The sequence below is a fragment of the Rana temporaria genome, chromosome 5 (assembly GCF_905171775.1).
Source record: "Rana temporaria chromosome 5, aRanTem1.1, whole genome shotgun sequence".
Classification (NCBI taxonomy): domain Eukaryota; kingdom Metazoa; phylum Chordata; class Amphibia; order Anura; family Ranidae; genus Rana; species Rana temporaria.
In genome coordinates this window covers 227,839,069-227,863,165 of record NC_053493.1, presented here as the reverse complement: position 1 = coordinate 227,863,165, position 24,097 = coordinate 227,839,069, and positions in this window count along the sequence as shown.

The window sequence follows — 24,097 nt, the reverse complement described above, 5'->3', positions numbered from 1 at the left end:
ACTTCCCCTCTTCAGAATCTGAAAGATATCTGCTGATCAAATCTTTTTTTCGCTCGCACTTCTCACTTTCCACAAATCCTAATATCACGATATTCGAGAGAATATGTAAATCTACATCCAGAGACAAAGGCATGATCTCTAAACTCTATAATTTCCTTAATGACTTCTCTGCCCCAGAAAAATCACATCCCATGATCCAATGGGAAACAGAATTCGATTTCACCCTCTCGCCTGACACTTGGCACTCCATGTCGGAAAACCTCCGTAAAAGCAATAAAGCGGTATCCTTTAGAGAGACACCCACAAAGCTATTTACAAGGTGGTATCTCACACCATCAAAAATCCATACCTTCTACCCATCAGTATCCCCTAACTGCTTCAGGGGCTGCCAAACAGACGGTACTTTACTCCACACATTCTGGAGCTGCCCAGGTCTCTCACATATATGGCTGGAAGCAGCTCGCAGAATTGAAACCTCTTCCAAACACAAGATTGCCCTCACGCCACAAATCTGCCTCCTATATGGTAATGCCCCAAACATCCCACCCCCATGCACCAGACTCCTCCACTCACTTTGTAGCTCAGTGCAATGGATGATAGCTCTTAACTGGAGGTCTGAGGAATTAGTATGGTCACAGGTTCTTGATAGAATGGAGCTATTGAAGCTTTCAGAGAGAATATTTCACACAATTAACGATAGCCTTCACATCTTTGAAGACAAGTGGTCGTACTGGTAATTCTCTGTGGTTGCTTCCAATATTGTGATATACCCTCAATTTCTAAAATAATGTTATCATGATCATTTTGAGTGTACTCAGGAATATTCAATGCAAGATTGTTCACATGTTGCTTTAATATTTGTATACCTCCGAAAAATGTTGTACTTTATATTTTTACCTATGCTTGTACTACAATATGCTACTCAATAAACTTTTGTAAACAAAAAAATAAATTGCATTGTTTATTGTGAAAATGACAGTTGCAGTTTGGAATTAACCACAGGGGGCGCTGAAGGAGTTATGTTTCACCTAGTGTGTGTTTACAACTGTAGGGGGGGTGTGGCTGTAGGTCTGACATCATCGATTGTGTCTCCCTATAAAAGGGATGACACAATCGATGCAGCCGCCACAGTGAAGCGCGGGGAAGCCGTGTTTACATACGGCTCTCCCCATTCTTCAGCTCTGGGGAGCGATCGCGAGGGGGCGGCTAGAAATGAATAGCCGCCCCCTCCTCCCGGATCGCTCCCCGACGATTTCCGACCGTCGCATGTACCGCGGGGGGTCCCGACTGGACCCCCGACCCACGTCTAGGCAGCGAAGTGCGGGCACGTCGTTCTGCCTGTCCGTGCCATTCTGCCAACGTATATGTACATGCGGCGGTCATTAAGCGGTTAATGATGCTTAAAGTGAAAAAAAACGTTAGACTTACCGGTAAGGGTATTTCTATGAGTCTTTCAGGACAGCACTTGGAGAGAGCGCAGCTCCACCCACTTCCCAGGAAACACTGCAGTCGTTGCTTTAAATTCCGCCCACTTCCACCTTGACCTCAGTTGTTAACGAGTACCTCCGGCCATGCTGAAATTAGATAAGCAGAACATAGCAACTATACACATTAGCATTTATACATTAGCCTTTATAATACAAAGGGAGGGTTATCGGTGCTGTCCTGAAAGATTTATAGAAATACCGTTACCGGTAAGTCTAAGGTTCTCTCACCTCGTCTTTCAGGACAGCACTTGGAGACGATAACCTAGTACTTACTTTAGGGTGGGACCACCGCTTGTAGGACCTTCCTGCCAAAAGATTGCTCCGCTGCTGCGAGCAAATCCATTCTGTAGTGACGAGTGAAGGTGGAGAAACTCGTCCACGTGGCTGCTTTGCAGATATGCTCTGGTAAAGCCCCAGCTCGTTCTGCCCAGGATGTTGCCACTGCCCTTGTTGAATGAGCCACCACCCCGGTGTAAGCTTCATGAATAGCCATACAAAGCCACCTAGCCAAGGTGTTCTTAGAGGCTCCATAGCCCTTCCGAGATCAACACAAAAAGAGAATTGGCCTTCCTAAACTCACTTGTGATCTCTAGATAGTGTACTAAACATCTTCTCACATCCAAGGTATGAAAGTCCCTCTCTTTCGGACCAGATGGAGCTGGACAGAATGTAGGTAGAACTATCTCTTGTGTTCTATGGAATGCTGATGCCACCTTTGGTAGGAAACCCAGATCTGTCCTCAAAACAACCCTATCTGGGAAGATGGTCAAAAAAGGTTCAATATAGGGGGCGTGGCTACCGGGCTTCTGCATGGACGTCTAGGCAGAGAGCTCCGTGCCAATCGTAGGGAAATCAACGCACCGACAACGACCCTAACCCACCAGGAAAGCTACACCGGATCGCCCAGTCTCCCGGGATGGCCCGCAAACGAAAAACTTCGCCGCAGGTACAGAAACTTTCCCATTTCTTTCCTCCGACCCCACGCGGCCCGGCCCAAGATGGCGCCGACGGCGCCTCGCCGTCCTCCTCCTCCAGCGGCTCCAGCTCTGCCCCGACAAGCCCTAACCTACAGCCGGGAGAGGCGCACAGGTCCCCGGAGGCTTCCACACCGCTGGTGCGCAGCCCAGCCAAGTCTAAGCTGCGGCTTTCCCCTGAGTGCTCCGGCGGGAAGCTAGTAATTACACAGGACTCCCTGAACGACACCAGGGAGCTTGCGGAGGCCATTAACTCTTTCCCCACCACTGATAAGCCTCTATCAGACACCCTGCTGAAAGACATGTTGGTGTCCCTCCGCAGCTCCCTCCACACCGACATGATGGAGTGTATGAGAGGCTTCAAAGCTGATGTTCAGGAGCTGGGGGGCAGGGTGGATCATGTGGAAAATAAGATGGGGGAATTTGCCTCCTCTTACAACTCCCTGGTGGATGCCCACAATGACCAAGCTGATGAACTGACATGGCTCAAGGCAAAGGTCTCTGACCTGGAGGACAGATCCAGGAGGAATAACGTCAAGATCCGTGGTGTCCCTGAATCTGTCCTCCCTCAACAATTGCAGCAATATGCCCAGGACCTCATGAGGTCGCTTGTCCCTGAAATGTCGGACACAGATCTAGCAATTGACAGAATACACCGCCTGCCCAAGCCATCACATCTCCCTGATACCATCCCCAGGGATGTTCTGATGCGGGTTCATTTTTTTCAAATAAAGGAACGCTTTATGATGTCTTTCAGGAAAAACAAAAATCCGCCCGCTCAGTATGCTTCTATCCAATTATTTGCTGACCTCTCCCAATTTACAATGCAGAGACGCAGGTCCCTTCTGCCAGTTACTAAGGCCCTGCGCAACCACGACATCGTGTACAGATGGGGCTACCCTGCCAAACTTACTGTCACAAGAGAGAACCACTCCTCCGTGATCAGCAACCTCTCCGAGGGCCTTGCCCTCCTTCGTTCCTGGAACATTGTCCCGGAGCAGGTGGAGGGTGATCCGCCCTCGACCTCCAAAGTCACCACGCAGGATTCATGGCACCTGGTGTCCCATAAGAAAAAGGGCAAAAAAAGGTCCCCCTAAGTGCCTCGGTTACGATTTCAACAATGTGCTACCAAGTACCTACTGACTTTGATGTTTCCCCCTCTGTGTTAAATGAGCAGCACTCCTGCTCTCGGATTCAACATTGAATCTCCCTTTTTACTACTTATGATTGTTTCAATCGAACTGTTTTGTTGCTTGAACGCCACAGGTTCCAGTGGCTATGTTTATTTTCACTTTTTATTTATCTTTTTGTTTTTCTCCACCCCTTACCGAGAGATGGACTTCACCCCACTGTCCGGGATGTGACGAGACCTCTGCCCCCAGAAACGACACCTTGGATTTCATCTATCCTACGCCAGCCTCTCCACCCTGAGGTACTGTTTCTTCATTACCCCCCCCTACCATGGTGCTTAACGTAATTTCCTTTAATGTCCACGGGTTGAATCACCCTGCTAAGAGATCGACATTGTGGAAGGAGGCCCAGAAGCTTCAGGCGGACATCTTGTGTGTACAAGAATCCCATTTTCTCGCATCCAAACCCCCTTGCTTCAAACATAGGAACTTCCCCCATATGTTTTTCGCTTCTGCCCCAAATAGGAAGCATAGGGGGGTCATCACGATCATCAGAGACTCAGTGACTTTCAAGCTTGGAGAAGTGATATCTGACCCAGCTGGTAGATTTGTGACCCTTGTGGGGGAATTTAATAACCGCACTTACACAATCGTAAATCTCTATGCCCCAAATGTCAACCAGGTCAGGTTTGTTAACAAGGTCTTTAAAAAGCTGATGACTGTTAAAAGGGGTAATGTCATTATATGTGGTGATTATAATATGACGGTTGATTATAATGTTGACACTACTTCTAAGTCCAAACGCCCTCTTCCCTCACTGCATCCTGCCCTCATAAGGGAGGACTATTATGATGTTTGGAGGTGTCAGCACTCTAGTGAACAAGATTATTCCTTCCACTCTACCAGGCACAACTCTTACTCCCGCATTGACATGATACTGGTTGACAGGGCACTGCTCCGGGCGGTCACCTCCTCCACTATTCACGACATCTCGTGGTCAGACCATGCACCTGTCTCTATCTCGATGGTGGAGGAGTTGACCCCCAGCCCTGCTTACATATGGAGGGCCAATGCTGGAGTATTTCAGACACAGGCCCAGGTGAAAAACATCACAAAGCATCTGAAAGAATTCTTTGAGTTGAACACTGGATCGGTATTCGATCCGTCGGTCCTGTGGTGTGTCCACAAGGCCTTTATCAGGGGCATTCTACTACAAATTAGCTCAAATTTAAAATGCCAGAGAACCTTAAAGATTGACCTTCTCCTGAAAGAGATTAGATCTCTGGAAGTGCAGAACAAGGCCTCACCTGCTCTGGATCTGTCCAACAAATTGGTTAGTCTCAGATGTGAACTAAGGCGCCTACTCTAATGCCCCGTACACACCATCACTTTATGTGATGAAAAAAAATGACGTTTTTAAAAACGTCACTTTAATTGACCGTGTGTGGGGGAAAACGTTGTTTTATGTCTTCTAAAAAACGACCAAAAAAAATTGAAGCATGCTTCAATTTTATGTGTCGTTTTTCAAAACGTCAACTTTTACTTCACAGAAATTGACCGTGTGTAGTAAAAAACGTTGTTTAAAACAACGTTTTTTCACCCGCGCATGCCCAGAAGCTAGTTATAAAGCGAGCTTCAATGGAAAAACGTGGTGAACGTAACCTCGCTTTGCTAGAACATTGTGAAAAAACGATGGTGTGTAGGCAACTTCGTCTTTGAAAATTGAAGTTTCAAAAACGTAATTTTTTACTTCACAGAAAATGTCGTTTTTTTTCATCACATAAAGTGATGGTGTGTACGGGGCATTAGAATCCCATAGCAAATTTGTCAATGCCCTGAAGCTGACGTACTACTCCTCTGGAAATAAGGCGGGCAAATTTCTGGCACGTCGACTAAAGGACCAGAGGACACGTACAAAAATACCCTTTATCCGTAGCCCAACTAATAATAATAATAAGATGTACGACCCGAGAGACATTGCCAATTCCTTTGCCGACTACTACTCGGCCCTATACAACATAAAAGATGATAGCAACACCCCGCAGCCCTCAGATCATGGAATTCAGAAATTTCTGGTGGATCTAAACCTCCCTACCCTGTCACCTACTCAACTACAAGCCCTAAACACCCCGTTACAGATGCAGAAATTCAAAAAATGATCTCCAAGATGCCCTTGGGGAAGTCACCCGGTCCCGATGGCCTACCAAACGACTATTATAGAACGTTTAGTGGGATCCTTGCCCCTACATTGAACTCAGTGTTCTCACAGGCCATGTCCTCTGCAAACTTCCCACCTGAGATGTTAACCGCCTATATTGTAACTATCCCCAAACCTGGCAAACCTCCTGATGTGCCCTCCAACTTCCGCCCTATATCCCTTTTAAACACGGACGTTAAACTATATGCCAAACTCTTAGCCCATAGACTCCTAACTGTCATACCATCATTAATCAATCCGGACCAATCCGGCTTCACTGCGGGTAGGCAGGCGTCAGACGCCACTCGCAGGATAATTGGGGTGGTGCAGCATGCTTGGCCTCTCGGACGCCTTCTCTGCTCCTCTCTTTGGACGCGGAGAAGGCGTTCGACAGGGTCCACTGGACCTATATGTCCCACACTCTAACTAAATTTGGGTTCCAGGGTCCTATTATGTCAGCCATTCTGGCCCTCTACTCCAACCCCTCGGCCCAGGTCTTTACTTCTAACTGCCTCTGCCGACCTTTTAGTATCTCCAATGGGACACGCCAGGGGTGCCCCATCTCCCCCTCCATCTTCAATCTTCTGATTGAACCACTGGCCGAAAAGATTAGAGCCCATCCCCTTATCACAGGTTTCCCTATCCACGATGCACATCACAAGATTAATTTGTTTGCTGATGACATCATTCTATCCATTACATCCCCGTCTAACTCGCTCCCCCACGTCCAGGAAGTTCTACAGTCTTTTAGTAATATCTCCTACTATAAAGTCAACTCCTCCAAGTCAACCATTCTGCCTATGCACCTCCCAACCTCCGCCCAGGTCTATCTGGAAGGCGCATTCCCCTATACATGGACTAAGAAAAGCATTTCTTATCTAGGTCTCCAGATCACAGCAGACCCCTATGGATTAGCGGACGCCAATTACTCAATACTTATAGAGAAACTTACTAAGGAGACATCTCGCCTGTCCAAAGCAGAACTCTCCTGGTCTGGCCGTCTTGCTGCCTTTAAGATGCTGTTGCTGCCTCACATTCTATATGTTTTTCGCACACTCCCTATCCCTATAAAACCTCCCCATCTTAGATCTTTAAATTCTATACTCAGGACCTATGTGTGGAGCTCCCGTAAACCCAGGTGTTCCAAGACATTGCTAACCAGACACAGATCGGTGGGTGGGATGGGTCTCACGGACATACGTGACTGCTACCGAGCATCCCTCTTAAACCAAATTAGGTCATGGTTTACAGACCCTCCAGTGGTCCCCTGGTGCAGTATTGAAAAGTCACTGAGCCCCACTAGGGACCTGGTCTCCCTGCTGTACTTGGACAGGATGAGACTCCTTCCTTTGCACCAGCTTCCTTTATCCATTCGGGCCTCCTTGGAGGTCTGGAGGGATCTTGGCAGCATTTCCGACCCCCGGGATGTGATGGTCGAGGTGCCAGTCCCCATTGAAACCCTAGTGAGTGCGATTCCCAATATTAGTCTTAGAGACTGGAAGAACAAGGGTATTACTCATGTATCTCACCTATTTGGTGAAGGCCGGCTGTCTTCTTTCCAGTCCCTCCAATCTACATATAACCTCTCCTCGGCAGATGTGTATAAATTCCGCCAAGTATCACATTTCCTAAAATCTGTCAATAATCACAAGATTTATCTCCCAGACCCTGTTTGAAGGTTTTTCACCTCCTCTAGACCCCCCACCAAAGGGATTCCCCTTTTCTACAACTTACTCCAGCACAGACGCACCTTTGTCAAGTCCCCCCCGTTCCTAAAATGGGAAGAGGACTTGGGCAGTACCTTTACGGATTCGCAGTGGCAAGTCGCTCTTAATTCTGTCTATAGAGCCTCCAAATGCACCAACCACTGGGAACTTGCCCAGAAGATTTCCTTACGGTGGTACCTTACGCCATACAGGATGTCCAAATTCTCACAAGATAATTCTCCTCTTTGCTGGAGGGGTTGTGGAGAAGTGGGTAACATCATGCACGTGTTTTGGAGGTGTAAACACTTAACAAGCTTCTGGAACAGTGTATTCAGGTGTATCTCCTCAATTACAGGCTTCCTTACTCGGCCGGGGCCTGAATTGGCCCTTCTGGGTTTGAATATTGATTCTTTTCCTCCACAGTTCCGTACTGTAGTGACACATTTGTTGCTAGCAGCGAGATCACTCATCACCCGGAACTGGAGGTCCAATGCAGTCCCTAACCTGTCGGACGTAATCATTTTTACCCGCAATAATTATGTCTACGAATCTCTAATAGCTTCCAGAACGGGCCAAAGGAGAAGTTTTGATAAAAAAATGGCAGATTTGGAGTGAGTGGAACAAGGAGTGAGCTTATATTTTTGATTGACTAATGTATTAATGATAACTTTGTGCTAGCAGGGGTCCCCGCCACGCCCTGACTCTGTTAATACTTCATATCTTGCTCAGAACTAGGAGGTCCATCTCGTCCCTGTTCTTATCCCCATTCCCCTTTTACTTTAGCCCCCCCTACTTACTTACTACTTATTATTTGATACCTAATTTTTCTCTGTTGCAAGTCGTCATCTGTTTATTTTATCCCTCTCCACGAATATATGTGAAGAAAATGGCAGAGTCAGTTGCTAGAAATGATCGCGATACGCCAGACAGTACTTTATGTCTTACTATGCAACTTTAAAAAAAATGTTCTACGCTGTGGTGTAAATGTAGTCTTATGCCTGTATTATCATACATTCATGCAATGTCCCTATTTTCTCTGTTGATGAACGACTCTTTTTTTTATGTATATGTTTATGAAAAACTTTTCAATAAAAACTTAATAAAAAAAAAAAAAAAAAGGTTCAATAATAGACAATGCTTGAAGCTCACTGACTCGCCTAGCTGAGGTGACTGCTACCAGCAAAACCAGCTTCAATATCCAAAATGTAAGTGAGGCTTCTATTTGTGGTATTTTTGTCAGACCTCTCAGAACAACCGATAAATCCCACTTGGGAAAAAACTTAAATGGTAAAGGCCTAGCCCTGGCTAAAGCCTTAAAAACCTAATGATATAGAGATCCAGAGATAACCTTCTCTCTAGAAACACAGAAAGTGCAGCTCCCTGAGCTTTCAGGGTGCTAGCTGCCAGACCCTTGTCCATCCCATCCTGCAAAAATTCCAGGACAGAAAAATTATTTAAAAGGAGGACAATCCTTGGACTCACACCAAAAATTTTAAATCTTCCAGGTCTTAAAATAAATGGCCCTGGTAACTTCCTTCCTGCTACTAAGCAGAGTATCAACTAAACGTTTGGATAAACCCTTACTTTTTAGGATTTGTTCCTCAGTAGCCAGACCGCCAGCTTTAGATGACTTGCTTCGGGATGTAGAAGGGGACCCTGAAACAGTAAGTCCCTCCTGACTGGTAGTAGCCAGTGAGTCTCTATCGCTAGGTCCAACAGGCCTGAAAACCAGGGCCTTCTGGGCCAATATGGGGCTACCAAAATTAGAGTCGTCCTTTCCCCCTGTTATTTTCTGAGAATCAACGGGATCATTTGTACCAGGGGAAAAGCGTAGCACGAGCGCAAGGACCAACACTGAGCTAGCGCATCCAGTCCTTCCGCTTTGTCCAGCCTGTTGAGGGAGAAAAAACGTGGGACCTTTGCATTGGCTTGGGATGCAAACAGGTCTATTTGGGGAGTTCCCCTCCTGTCAATTATTTCCTGAAAAACCTCTTGGTTTAAACTCCATTCGGACTCCAGAACCCTCTTTCTGCTGAAAAAGTCCGCTAGATGGTTCAGGTTGCCCTTCAGGTGCACCGCGGTCAAGGATGCAACGTTTTCCTCTGCCCAGTACAGAGTTTGTAAAGCCGGGCTTAGGACACAGCTGCTTCTCGTGCCCCCCTGCCTTGAAACATATGCCACTGCTGTGGCATTGTCTGACAGAACATGGACATGTTGACCTCGGATTATCCGACTGAAGGCCCCTAGCTCCAGAAAAATGGCTCTTAGCTCCCTCCAATTGGAAGATTTCCTGGAATCCTCCCTTGACCAAGACCCCTGGGTCATCTGGCCCTCGAGATGGGTGCCCCACCCCCAGGAACTTGCTTCCGTTGTTAGGATCTTTGTCGTGGGGAAGGTCCATAACAGACCCAGACTCAGGTTTGCCTGAGTCCTCCACCACCACAGCTTCCTCTTTACCGGAGATGGGATCATGAACTGTTTTTCCAGTGATTCCCCATAAGCCCAGTTTCGTAAGATCACCTGTTGGAGATCTCTTGCATGGAGGCGGACCCACTGAACTGCTGAGATAGAGGCTGTGAGGAGACCCAGAGTGGACATGGCTGTCCGGACAGTTACTGGTAGATTTGTCTGTACTGCCTTTACCGCTGCTTGTACTTTGACTATATTTTCCTCCGGTAGGAAAAAGAATTCCTGAACTGAATCTATGGAGTAACCCAGAAAAACTATCACTTGAGAGGGAATTAGGTTCGATTTTTCCATGTTTAAAATCCAACCTAAACCCTCTAAATGAATCTGAGTCCTCCTCAGGTCTCTGAACAACCGATCCTCTGATTTAGCAAACAGCAGGAGGTTGTCCAGGTATGGGATCACAGACACTCCCTCCAGTCTAAGTGGTGCTAATGCCTTCGCCACAACCTTCGTAAAGACCCTGGGGGAGAAGGAGAGACCGAAAGGGAGGGCCCTGAACTGAAAGTGCTTCACCCCCTTCCCTGTTCGGATAGCCAGGCGTAGGTAGCAGTGTGATGAGGTTCTTATTGGGACATGCAGGTATGCATCTCTCAGATCTATAGAGGCCAGAAAACATCCTGCTGGAAGAAGCTTTCTTACTGAATAGATGGTGTCCATCTGAAATCTCTTGTATCAAATGGACCTGTTTAGGATTTTTAAGTTCAGAATCAATCTGAATTTTCCCGACGACTTCTTCACTAAAAATACGTGGGAATAACACCCTAGACCCTCCTCTTGCTGGGGTACAGGAGTGATCACCCTTTGTTGAAGAAACTCCTCTATCAGTGACCTCATTGCCTGAGATTTCTCCTGGTCTCGGGGCAACCGAGTCACGTAAAAATGATACGTGGACTTTCTGAAAATTCCAGTGCATAGCCTTCCGAGATCACCTTGAGTACAAACGCACTGGAAGTCGCTTCGTCCCACTGTGGAAGAAATGACTGAAGACGCCCTCCCACAGCCGGAAGACCATCATTGGGGTTTTGCGGGTTGAATGGGGGAACGAAACACCCCAGGCTTCCCTCTGCCCCTCTGGGGCCGCCAGGACTTTCCACCCTGGCCTTTCCACGAAAATTCTTCATGGTCTGTGGCACCACTTTATTTAAAGGAAATGCTTTCTTCCTGTCTGCTGTTCTATCTAGAACCGCCTCTAGACCGGAACCAAACACCAGATCCCCTTCAAAAGGTAGACCACACAGCTTAACCTTCGAAGCTGCGTCACCTGACCATGTTTTAACCCATAAGGCTCGTCTGGCTGAGTTAATCAAGGCCGAGGACCTAGCCGACATCCTTACTTACTCGGCTGAGGCATCCGCCATGTATCCTACAGCGTTTAACAGAACTGGAAGGGACTCTAGTAGGTCTCTGCGAGGGGTACCTGCCTCAATATGGCCTTTTAACTTTTCCAGCCAATGCTCCAGGTTCCTGGCTACTACCGTAGACGCCATAGCAGGCTTGAGGTTGGCTAGTGTGGAATCCCAAGCCTTCTTCAAAAAAGGGGTAGAGAAAGAAAGCGCCACCTAAGTGCAGTATTAAAGAGGTTCTTTTAATGACACATTGTACAAAACACACTTACAAGAAGGTAAGGAAAGAAGGCTCATCTGTAACATCCTGTACTCCTCGTCCCGGATCCATGGGCTGCTTTAGAAGTGAAGAAAGCAGAATGTGTGGAGTCTTCAGGCCTGTCCTGTGGCCAGGATGAAGTCTGTTCCAGCCTCACAGGTCACGCGATTACTTCCAAGGAACACTTCCGGGAGGAGGGTCAGACAGGGAGAACAAAGGCTGATTGGGCTACGCGCTAGGAGCCACTGCTCCTTCTATTGGCCTGATGGTGAGCTATAGAGGCTGGTGCTTTTATGCTTATGTCGATGCAGTGGGACTACAGGTCCCAGCGTGGCCCAAGATAGCAGCAAACTAACAAATAAATATGATGGCATAAGTAGAAAAGCTGGATAAAATACTATAAAATATGTGTATAAAAAAATAAAAAAACATGTATATAAAAACCAGGATAATTAAACATATGTATGTCATAAAACTATAGAATATATATATATATATATATATATATATATATATATATATATATATATATATATATATATATATATATATATATATATATATATATATACACACACACACACACACACATACACATACACATACACATATACATACATACACACACACACACACACTATATAAAACACGGGGCCAACAAAGAATATATGTAAAAAATATATATATATATATATAAACATTAAGTATATATTAAAAATGCAAAAAATAAATAAATAGAAAAAGAATAAAAACATGTTTGCATGGATTATTAGAAGGGACCTATTCAAGAATAATATATATATATATATATATATATATATATATATATATATATAAACACATGGGGAGGATGCTCAGAAGCCTATAGCACCTGGTATTCCCAGGCGGTCTCCCATCCAGGTACTAACCAGAGCTGACCCTGCTTAGCTTTCGAGATCAGGTGCTTTCAGGGTGATGTAGCCATGGGTGATCACGTACCCAATTAATACATGATTAATATCAGCTAGTAAACGGACAAAATATCACTATAATTGGGTAACACCAAAGGATTATAAAATATAGGCAAAATGAAGTAAAAAGAAGAAATGCTAAAACCGTAGTTGTAATTATTACGATACTTACTATGGTAGCAAATCGAACAGAGGAACTCTGTACAGGTAAGGGACATGGGGTAATTAGGTGATTTGCCACACAGAGGAAAAAATACACAATATATATATATATATATATATATATATATATATATATATATATATATATATATATATATATATATATATATATATTACTATGCTGTGCAAGGGATACACATAGTGGGTGTGCATACACATATGCATGCACGTGTACACATATAGGTATGCATCTAAATGTGTAGAAGAGGCGTGATAGATGCACACTTACATACACAAAATACACACATTAGCATATAAGGGAAGGAAGGAGGATAAGACATATCTACACAAAATAAAAATTGAGTTCACAACAATGTGTGAACCTCAATCTCCTCATTCAACCCCCCAGGGACAAGAGTGCCCAGGGAATATATCCAATAAGTTTCTTGCTGACACAGGCTTTTGTACCGTTCAGCGGCAGTGTAGATGGCAGGGATGGGCTCAGCCACCCACACCTTGAGACCAGCTGTAGATTGGTCATGGTGGGTGAGGAAGTGCTTAGGAACACTGTGGTGGTCACGGCTCTTTTCGATAAACCACTTGTGCTCCCCGAAACGTGCCCCAAGTGCCCTAATTGTCCTGCCGACATAAAAGAGCCCGCACGGACAGGTGAGGCAGTACACAACAAACTCTGTAGAACAATTATAAAATTCCTTAAGGGTATAACTTTTCCCTTTAACTGAAAAAGTTTTTTGACCACGGTGTATAAACTGACAAGTCAAACAGAGTGTTTTTTTACACTGGTACATCCCTCTAAGGGGTATAAGTACTAGTCGTGATGAGATGGGTTGGACTGACTTATTTTTACTTTTACTGGGTGCGATTTTGCTCTTTATATTTCTACATTTTCTGTATGCAACTTTGGGTTTTGTTTCAATTGTAGTTATCAAATGAGGGTCCTTAACTAGAATGGGCCAGTGTGCCGCTAAAATCTTTTCCATGTTTTTGTACTTGTCATGGAACTGTAATAAAACGTGTGGGAGGCTTAGTAACAGGTGGTGGAATTCGTGGGCCTGTAGTTGGGTTGCGATAATTGTTAAAAGCATCACTAATAAGTGCGTTGGGATAACTTTCTCTAAAAACTTCTGGGAGAGCAATTGGCCATGGGCCTCAAAATCGGAATCTTTGGTGCAATTCCTACGTAGGTGACAGAACTGAATGTGGGGGATGTTATTAACCCATCTAGGATGGTGGCAACTCTTGTAATGAATGAATGGGTTCCCTGCTGTAGGTTTGTTAAAGTTGTTTGCATAGATAGTACCTTTCTCGTGGCAAAGTTCAAGGTCTAAGAATGCTAGGGTATGTGGGTCGGCCACATGGGTAAAAGATAGGCCCAAAGTGTTTAAATTGCAATATTGCACAAAGCCAGTGATATCATCAGCTGTGCCATCCCAGATGATCACTATGTCGTCAATATATCGACCATAGTACACCACCTGGGCGGCAAAGGGGTGGTCAGCTGCAAGGTACATGCTCTCCCAAAACCCCATTGTGAGGTTGGCATAGCTGGGGGCAAAGTTTGCCCCCATAGCTGTGCCATGGACTTGTAGATAATGTGTTCCATCTGACTCAAAGTAGTTATGTTTTAAACAGAACATTAGGGATTCTAGTATAAAATTGATTTGTCGGGAATTAATTAGGGGATCTTTGGCCAAAAAATGTTCGGTGGCCCTCAAACCTATCTCATGGGGAATTGATGTGTATAGAGATGACACATCAAGAGAAAGCCACCAATAGATGTCTTCCCAGGTGTAATGTTTAAGCATCTCAAGCAAATGAGAACCATCCCGTATGTAAGAGGGAAGATCTTGTGCCAAGGGCTGGAGAAATTGATCGATATAAATAGAAAAGCCACTAGTGACACTATCCATGACCGCTACTATAGGGCGGCCAGGGGGGGTTGGTAAGATCTGTATGGACTTTGGGTAAATGATAAAAATAGGGGACTTTATAAAAATTCTTAATTAAAAATGTGGCTTCAGATTTTGAAATAATATTGTCCTTGAGAGCTCGGTCAGCAAGGTTCATAGCTTCAAGGGCAAACTGAGAGGTGGGGTCACTAGGAAGTGCTGAATAGGTCTTAGTGTCAGACAATAATCTATGTGATTCACGGGCATAGTCAGTTCTATCCTGAATCACTATGCTGCCCCCCTTATCGGCAGGTTTAATGACTATTAATTCGTTCTGAGTCAGATGTTCGAGAGCCTTAAGTACTAATGGTGAGAGATTGGATTTAGAATAGGCATGTTGGGAATCAGCTTTACACATTTTGATAAGGTCTGCATATACAACTTGGTAAAAGATTTGCAAATACGGGCCTTTGTGGTATGTGGGATTAAAAGTCGATTTGGCCCGCAATGTAGTATGTCTGACTGGGGGTGAAGTAGGACAGTGCTAAGTATGCCACTCCAGATCAGTATAGGCATTATCAGCATATAGTTCCTCTAATAAAGCCAATGCAGGCAGATCTGTATCATCAAGGGTACTGTTGTCAATCGTGGGTGAAGTCAAATTAGCTGTGTCCAACGGTGGTACATTTTTAGAGGCTTGTATATTAAAATGTCTCTGAACCGTAAGATTTCTAATAAACTTATTGAGATCTTTAAATAGTGTAAACGGATTAGGCTGCATAGTGGGAGCAAAGGGAAATCCCCTAACTAAGGAGAGAGATATCATAAGGAGTCAGTTCAGTACATGGCAGATTATAGATTTTTATAGTTTTCGCATTTTCCCCATTCTTCCTACTTCTACCTCTGCCCCCCCCTCCGTCCTCTTCTTCTCCGTGCTTTCTTTTGGTGAGGATCGGTGGGGGGGTAGCTCCTAAAAAAATCACTGTCTAAGCTTGGGATCAAAGGGTTGTTTGGAGTAACTATATTTCTGGGAGATTTAGGTTCATGCAATTGTGTCAGGGGCAGATTATCTATCCAGGCCAAAGATGGCTGTACTTGAGTAGATTCAAACTGGTCAACTAGGGTACTGGGTGGCTCCGAGCGCGTAGCCCAATCAGCCTTTGTTCTCCCTGTCTGACCCTCCTCCCGGAAGTGTTCCTTGGAAGTAATCACGTGACCTGTGAGGCTGGAACAGACTTCATCCTGAAGGCCACAGGACAGGCTTGAAGACTCCACACATTCTGCTTTCTTCACTTCTAAAGCAGCCCATGGATCCGGGACGAGGACTACAGGATGTTACAGATGAGCCTTCTTTCCTTACCTTCTTGTAAGTGTGTTTTGTACAACGTGTCATTAAAAGAACCTCTTTAATACTGCACTTAGGTGGCACTTCCTTTCTCTACCCCTTTTTTGTTAACCACAGAGTCGGCCCTCTGAGGACAGCAGCCGCCAATGAACAGCCACATCACCTGCATTTTTAACCATTGAACTGCCTGTTACTACCATTTCCAATGGACTAATCACCATACTCCTACCCATACATGTACTTTGTATCTGCACTGACAGTTACCTCTCCTATTGTATACCCATGTCCTTAAAGGCCAAGTCTGTGTTACGTGACACTTTAGAAAAAGCTGCATCAAGCTTAGGTTTCTTGTTCCAAACCTGCGCTTCATCATCATCAAAAGGAAATCTCCTTTTAAGCGACTTGGAGAAGAAGGGGGCCCTCTCTGGGTCCTTCCATTCCCTTTTGACAGCATCCGACAACACTTTATGTACTGGAAAGGTTTTGTGCTTAACCTCATCTAACCCCTGGTACATCTTGTTGTGTAACGACAACTGGGCCTTATCCTCCTTAATATTAAGGGTAGTATGTATGGTTTTCAGGAGGTCATCTACCTCCTCCAAAGACAGCTTGTAGCGTGATGAAGATGTATCTCTATCATCATCTTCCTCTGCCTCAGACCCTGAAACCATGCTTCTAGGTTCCTCTTCCTCAGACTCACTAACTGCCCCCCCCCCCCCGTGGGTACTAGTGGAAGCCCTAGAGGTTGACTGTGAAACTGGACGTTTGTCTAGGTAGGAACGGAATGATTGTGTCAGAACCTGTACTCACCGAGACCGAGATGCTGAGGGCGGCTCACCTTTGCGACCCTGTGCAGACCACTCCCTGGAGTTGGGACAGAGGAGGGACGGCACAAGGAGGCACCGGCGCCGGGAGCTGGCAGGAAGACTTGGTGCAGCTGAAAGAAGTAGGGCAGGTGCAGAAGACTGGAAACAAGCGTTGGTCAGGCAGGAACTGGTAGGTGAGTCTGGTAGGGTCCACAGGAGATGAGGGCAAATCCGAGTCACAAGCCGAGGGTCAAGGGCAGGAGAGTTCAGAGGGAGTCCATGAGAGCAAGCCAAGGTCAAGGGGCAGGAGACAACAGCAATCCAGGTAACGTTAGCCAAAGGGTCAGAGGTTCCAGGTGAGAGGAGAGTCGTCAGGAATTCCGGGTCAAAACAGGCAGGTACGGCAACAGGTAAACACATAGGAGCTGAAGACAAACCAGCAACCTGTTCAGGGAAGGCTGCTGGTTTAAATAGGAATGTCCGGCCTCTGATTGGACCCAGGGTTGCCGCATACGTGCACGTGCGCGCTTCCACGCACACGGCGCGCTGCCGTACCGCGCATGCATGCGCGCAAACCACGCACAGGCATGCGCCGAAATGTCATTCTACTGGGCATGTGCGGGAATCTGTCAGAGATGGAGCTAGTACCCTGACAGATTGAAAAGTATCTTCCAGAGAGAGAGTCTCTCTCTCTCTCTCTCTCTCTCTCTCTCTCTCTCACCTGTAGGTGGCCTTTTATAGTGTGGGGCGTGTACTAAACCCCCTGAGCCATAATTGGCCAAAGCCACCCTGGCTTTGGCCAATTATGGCTCTCCGTTTTTTGCAAGCTGTGATTGGCCAAGCATGCGGGTCAGAGTGCATGCTTGGCCAATCATCAGCCAGCAATGCACTGTGATGCCGCAGTGAATTATGGGCCGTAAAACGCCACTCAAATTGGGCGCGAACAGGCCCAAAATGTTTGTGATTCGACGAACGATTGAACGTTCGAGTCGAACGTGAGTTTGACTCGAATGCGAAGCTCATCCCTAGCCACAATCTCCATGCAGTATAGGCCACTGATGTCCCAAGTAAAAAGTCATACCTTCAGTCTCACTTTTACTCCTATCTCAGCACACAGTTACGACATGTGTTTTAGTTTTATATACACACACACAAAACAATGCATACTTAGGGGACACACCCTAAAAATGCTATACATCTAAGATGGTGCTGCTATAAGACATGACATTTATCATGCAAGGCTAGTTAAAAACACCTGAACATATTCAAAAATACAGGGGGTTTGGTCACACTATATGGTCATATAGTGCTAAGCCCACTTACTGCGACAAATTACCCCAAATTAGTGGGTCCTAACCTTTAATAGAATGAACAAACCTAGTGTCTCAACCTTGGGAGATATACTCCTCTATATGGGAGAACTGAAGGGATTCCTCCTATGTACTGGTGGCCACTTAGGCTCCATTCACACTTTGATGCATTTTGCAGAAATGCAGGAATTTTTTTTAACATGGTTTCCTATGGAACATGTTTACATCAATGCTTTTTTGTGCCTCTGTGTTTTTGGAAAGGGTTGGGGGCTTTTTCCTGCAAAAAGCAGTGTTTTGCACGTAATAGAATTCAATACAAAAAAAAAAAAAAAGTTCTGCGTTTTTACCGCAATTTTTAACCTGTTTTTAGCTGGTTACTAAAGGAAATGTAAAAAAATAAAAAAATTAATTGCCGGCTAATAAAAAAAAATAGCGCAAATCGCGGTAAAAACACAGGCAGCAAGTGTGAATCGAGCCTAGGGCCCCTTTCACACTATACAGTCGGAATTGCCGTGGGATTTGGCAGCTAGTGGTGCGGTATTAACCCCCGCTAGCGGCCGAAAAAGGGTTAATACTGCAGAGGCGCATTGCGGGCGGCGTTACCGCGGTTTCCCATTGTTTTAAATGGGAAGGAGCGGTGTAGCGGCCCCTTTGGCATCGAGTGAATAACGAGAAGAGAGCTTCTGACGGGTGCAGTACTTTTATTCTTTTGCAACAAAGGTGTGCAGGAGGGTTGAACGTTATTCTTTTTAACACCTTGAGCACCGTAAACCATGAACATCATAAGCACCGTGAAAACTGTAAACAACATAAAATACATTTGTTTACAGTGATCACCAAAAGGGGGTTACAGGGTTAATTACAGTGTGAAGTTACAAGGTGGATTACAGTTGTCTGCACACATCTAATGACATTAAACATCTAAGGAAACATGGCCACATGCAAAATGCTTTGGATTATATAGCATATTTAAACTAAACAGCATGGACACAATTTATATCTAACATATACACCTTTATATAATAATGCACTCTTTTCTGCATACCTCGATCCACTTGCCAAGGGGGGTACAAACCTTTTAAGCCTTAGGAATTTTCTCAGCAGACATCCTCCATGAGGTCCTATGCATACATCTAACATGTGGAATCTGAGTTACAGGAAGAAGGAGTGGTCCTGAGATCCTGCTGATTAAACATTCCCCAGGGAACCAAAGGGAGGCAGAGAAGTTCCACCTAGCAGTTAGTGCTGAACAAAGATTTACAGTGATAAGCGGACAGTTACAAGCGGTATACACACCGTTCCAAAGATGCTGCTTGCAGAAGATTCTTTTCTCTCCCACCAGCGCATCGCCCCAGTGTGAAAGCCCTCAGGCTTTCACATCGAGACTGCAGGGAAGGAGTTTTTTCAGGCGGTATTTAGGCGCTATTTTTAGCGCTAAACTGCCTGAAAAACTCCTCAGTGTGAAAGGGGCCTTAGGCCGAGGAGTTTTTCAGATGGTTTAGCGCTAAAAATAGTGCCTGAAAAACTCCTTCCCTGCATTCTCAATGTAAAAGCCTGAGGGCTTTCACACAGAGGCGATGCGCTGGCGGGACCGCTCCAAAAGTCCTGCTAGCAGCATCTTCACACGTTTACCGCTCCTTCCCTTTGAAAGCAATGGGCACCGTGGTAATACCACCGGCAATGCACCTCTGCAATAGCGGTATTAACCCTGTTTCGGCCGTTAGGGGGGGTTAATACCGCACCGCTAGCTGCCGAATACGCCACAATTCCGACAGTATAGCGCCGCTAAAAATAGCCGCTATACCACCACCGCACACCGAGCCCTGGTGTGAAAGGGGCCTAAGGCTCGAATCACACCTATGCATGTTGCTTTTGAGCATTTTTGCAATGCTTTTTGCGGTGCTTGCTGCATTTTTACTGCAATTTGCAATTTTTTTTTTAGCTGCCATTTTTTTTTTTTTTACATTTCCTTTAACAACCAGCTATAAACAGGTTAAATGCAAACCGCAATTTCGCAGCAAAATCGTGGTAAAAACACGGTACTTGCATTTTGGATGCGGGTCCATTGAATTCTATTACATGCAAAACACTGCTTTTTGCAGGAAAAAAAGTTCCCGGCTCTTTCCAAAAACGCAGAGGCACAAAAAAGCATTGATGTGAACATGTACCATAGGAAACTATGTTAAAAAAATGCCCCTGCATTTCTGCACAATGCATCAAAAAAAGCATTAGTGTCAAAGGAGCCTTATAAGAGGTAATGAAGAGGGGGAGGGGTGCTCCAGCCCAAGAGACCTGGTCAGGGTCTATACAACATACAAAAACATACTTGGGGGGCACACCCTAAAAATGCTATACATCCAAGATGGTGCTGCTATAAGACCAAAGACAGTACAAAACAGATTATAGCGCACACATGCAAAAATGACATTTATCCTGCAAGTCTAGTTAAAAACACCTGAACATATTCATAAATAAGGGGGTTTGGTCACACTATATGGTCATATAGTGCTAAGCCCACTTACTGCGACAAAGTACCCCTGAATTAGTGGGTCCTAACCTGTTAATAGAACGAAAGACCCTAGTGTCTCAACCTTGGGAGATAAACTCCTCTATATGGGAGAACTGAAGGGATTCCTCCTATGTACTGGTGGCCAATAATGTGAGGTAATGAAGAGGGGGAGGGGTGCTCCAGCCCAAGAGACCTGGTCAGAGTCTATACAAAATACAAAAACATACTTGGGGGGCACATCCTAAAAATGCTATACATCTAAGATGGTGCTGCTATAAGACCAAAGACTGTAAAAAACAGATTATAGCGCACACATGCAAAAATGACATTTATCATGCAAGGCTAGTTAAAAACACCTGAACATATTCAAAAGTACAGGTGTTTGGTCACACTACATGGTCATATAGTGCTAAGCCCACTTACTGCGACAAAGTACCCTGAATTAGTGGGTCCTAACCAGGGCCGTCTTTAATATTGATTGGGCCCTGGGCAAACATTTTCTTATCCCCCCCCTACACACAAAACAATAAACAGTTATTACATTGGTGAAATTCCTTACTAAGGATGAGCTCCAGCAAGCCAGGAAGTCGGCACTGTGCTGCGCTAATCACAGGCAGGGATACATTGTCCCGATGCATGGCTGCAGAGATCGGGAAATGTCTCCCTGCCTGTGATTAGCGCAGCGCAGTGCCGACTTCCTGGCGGGCTCTGCCTGTGGGGTGTGCGAACATGCCAGAGCTCATCCTTATTCCTTACCAATCAAGAGAAACGTTGAATTCTGAGATATACATTAAATAGCAGCTAGACTCAAAATCAGTTTATTGCAGCACAGTGGCATAGCGTGGGGGGGGGGGGGGCAGGGTGGCCGTGGCCCCGGGCGTGACATTAAGGGGGGCGACATTCCGTGCCTCCTCCTAATTTTCATTTTCTGTGGCCCCGATCTCCGGCCGCCATGTTTAGTGTCCAGTGCTTGGGCGTGGGGCTGGCCTGTTTGCAATCGCTCTAGAAGTCCCGCCTCCGCACATGACTGCCATACGCCCAATCACAGTGTGCCGGGAAACACTAAACATGGCGGCGGGAGACAAGCACTGTGTGAGCCGCTGTCTTTCCCTCCACCTGTTCCTCTGCTCTGGTACGTGTGTGTCTAGCGGAGCAGAGGGATGGGGCTCGGTGGAGATGGGAGTATGGAGCGGAGGTGCAGGCAGTGTCTGACACATGGAGCGGAGGTACAGCGCGTGTGACACATGGAGCGGAGAAGCAGGCAGCGTGTAACACATGGAGCGGAGGAGCAGGCAGCGTGTAACACATGGAGCGGAGGTGCAGGCAGTGTCTGACACATGGAGCGGAGGTGCAGCGAGTGTGACACATGGAGCGGTGGTGCAGGCAGCATGTGACACATGGAGCGGAGGAGCAGCGTGTGTGACACATGGAGCGGGGGTGCAGGCAGCGCGTGACACATGGAGCGGAGGAGCAGCGTGTGACACATGGAGCGGAGGTGCAGGCAGCGTGTGACACATGGAGCGGAGGTGCAGCGTGTGTGACACACGGAGCGAAGGTGCAGGCAGCGTGTGACACATGGAGCGGAGGTGCAGGCAGAGTGTGACACATGGAGCGGAGGAGCAGCGTGTGTGACACATGGAGCGGAGGTGCAGGCAGCGTGTGACACATGGAGTGGAGGTGCAGCGCGTGTGACACATGGAGCGGAGGTGCAGGCAGCGTGTTACACATGGAGTGGAGGAGCAGCATGTGCGACACATGGAGCGGAGGTGCAGGCAGCGTGTGACACATGGACTGGAGGAATAGCGTGGGTGACACATGGAGCGGGGGTGCAGGCAGCGTGTGACACATGGAGCGGAGGAGCAGCGTGTGACACATGGAGCGGAGGTGCAGGCAGCATGTGATACATGGAGCGGAGGTGCAGCGCATGCGACACATGGAGCGGAGGTGCAGCGTGTGTGACACATGGAGCGGAGGTGCAGGCAGTGTGTGACCCATGTAGCGGAGGAGGTGCAGGCAGAGCGGGAGCGGGCTGCGGGGGGATGGCGCTGGCGGGGAGTCGGGACTCCGAAGGAATTCTGCACATCCAGTGCTGAGGTCATGAGGAGAGTCCTGGGGAAGAACAGACAGAGGTAAGGAGTATGGATTTGCACCGAGCTGTGGAGAGGGGGTGTGAGTAGTGCAGAAAGTAGGACTCCTACTGTAGGAGTCAGGTGGGTCTGTGTAGTAGGTCAGTGTAGGTGTAAGGTCAGTGGGCCAGTGTATGTGTCAGGTAGGTGTGTCAGGGGGTCAGTGTAGGGTCAGATAGGTCACGTGTTCAAAAAATGGAAAAAGTGCAGCGCTATGTGGTTAAAAAAACCATGTGTGAAATAAATGTTAAACCTTGAAATGTAAACAAATGATACGTGAAGAATTAATTAAAAAGAAAACAAATGCAGAGTCCAAAAAGAACACAACATAGTCCATGAAGAGTTCATTCCAAAAGCAAATCCGTGAGGGGTTAACTCCCCAAAAAAATGTAATTGCTTGCCAAGAAATTGAAGATACATTTTGGTGAACGGTGAATAATAAGTCTCAAAATAAACCAGGGTATTGCCAGAGAAGTAGTGAGTGATACAAATCTTCCCAAGAGCAGCGTGATTTTTCATGTTTGACACCCAAGTGATTAATATCTTGCTTACCAGATAGCTGTGACTGTATTCCCTGGGCTCTCTGGTAAGCAAGATATTAACCACTTGGGAAGATTTGAATCACTCACTATTTCTCTGGCAATACCATGGTTTATTTTGGGACTTATTATTCACCAAACTTTATCTTCACTTTCTCGGCAAGCAATTTTTTGGGGAGTTTACGGCCTTGATGTTGTGTTCTTTTTGGACTCTGCATTAGTTTTATTTTTAATACATTTTTCACATATCATTTGTTTACATTTTTTGAACACGTGACCTATCTGACCCCTACACTGACCCCCTGACACACCTACCTGACACATACACCGACCCACTCACCTTTTAATTATTTTTTCATATATTTATTTTTCACATATCATTTGTTTACAATTTAAGGTTTAACATTTATTTCACACATGGTTTTAACCACATAGCACTGTACTCTTTCCATTTGTTGCTATCTATCCTATTCTAAGTTTTTATTCTAAGTTTTTTTGTACTGAGTCATGGCGCAGCCGGGGGGAGGGCGGCAAAAATCCTTGCACCAGCCCTGGTGGTTAGTGTAGTGGTGTGTAGTGGTCGGTGTGTAGGGTAGTGGTCAGTGTGTAGGGTAGTAGTCAGTGTGTAGGGTAGTGGTCAGTGTTTAGGGTAGTGGTCAGTGTGTAGTGGTGTGTTGGTTAGTGGTCAGTGTGTAGTGTAGTGATCAGTGTGTAGTGTAGTGGTCAGTGTGTAGTGTAGTAGTCAGTGTGTAGTGTAGTGGTCAGTGGTCAGTGTGTAGTGTAGTGGTCAGTGTGTAGGGTAGTGATTAGTGTGCAGTGTAGTGGTGTGCGGGTTAGTGGTCAGTGTGTAGTGTAGTGGTCAGTGTGTAGTGGTG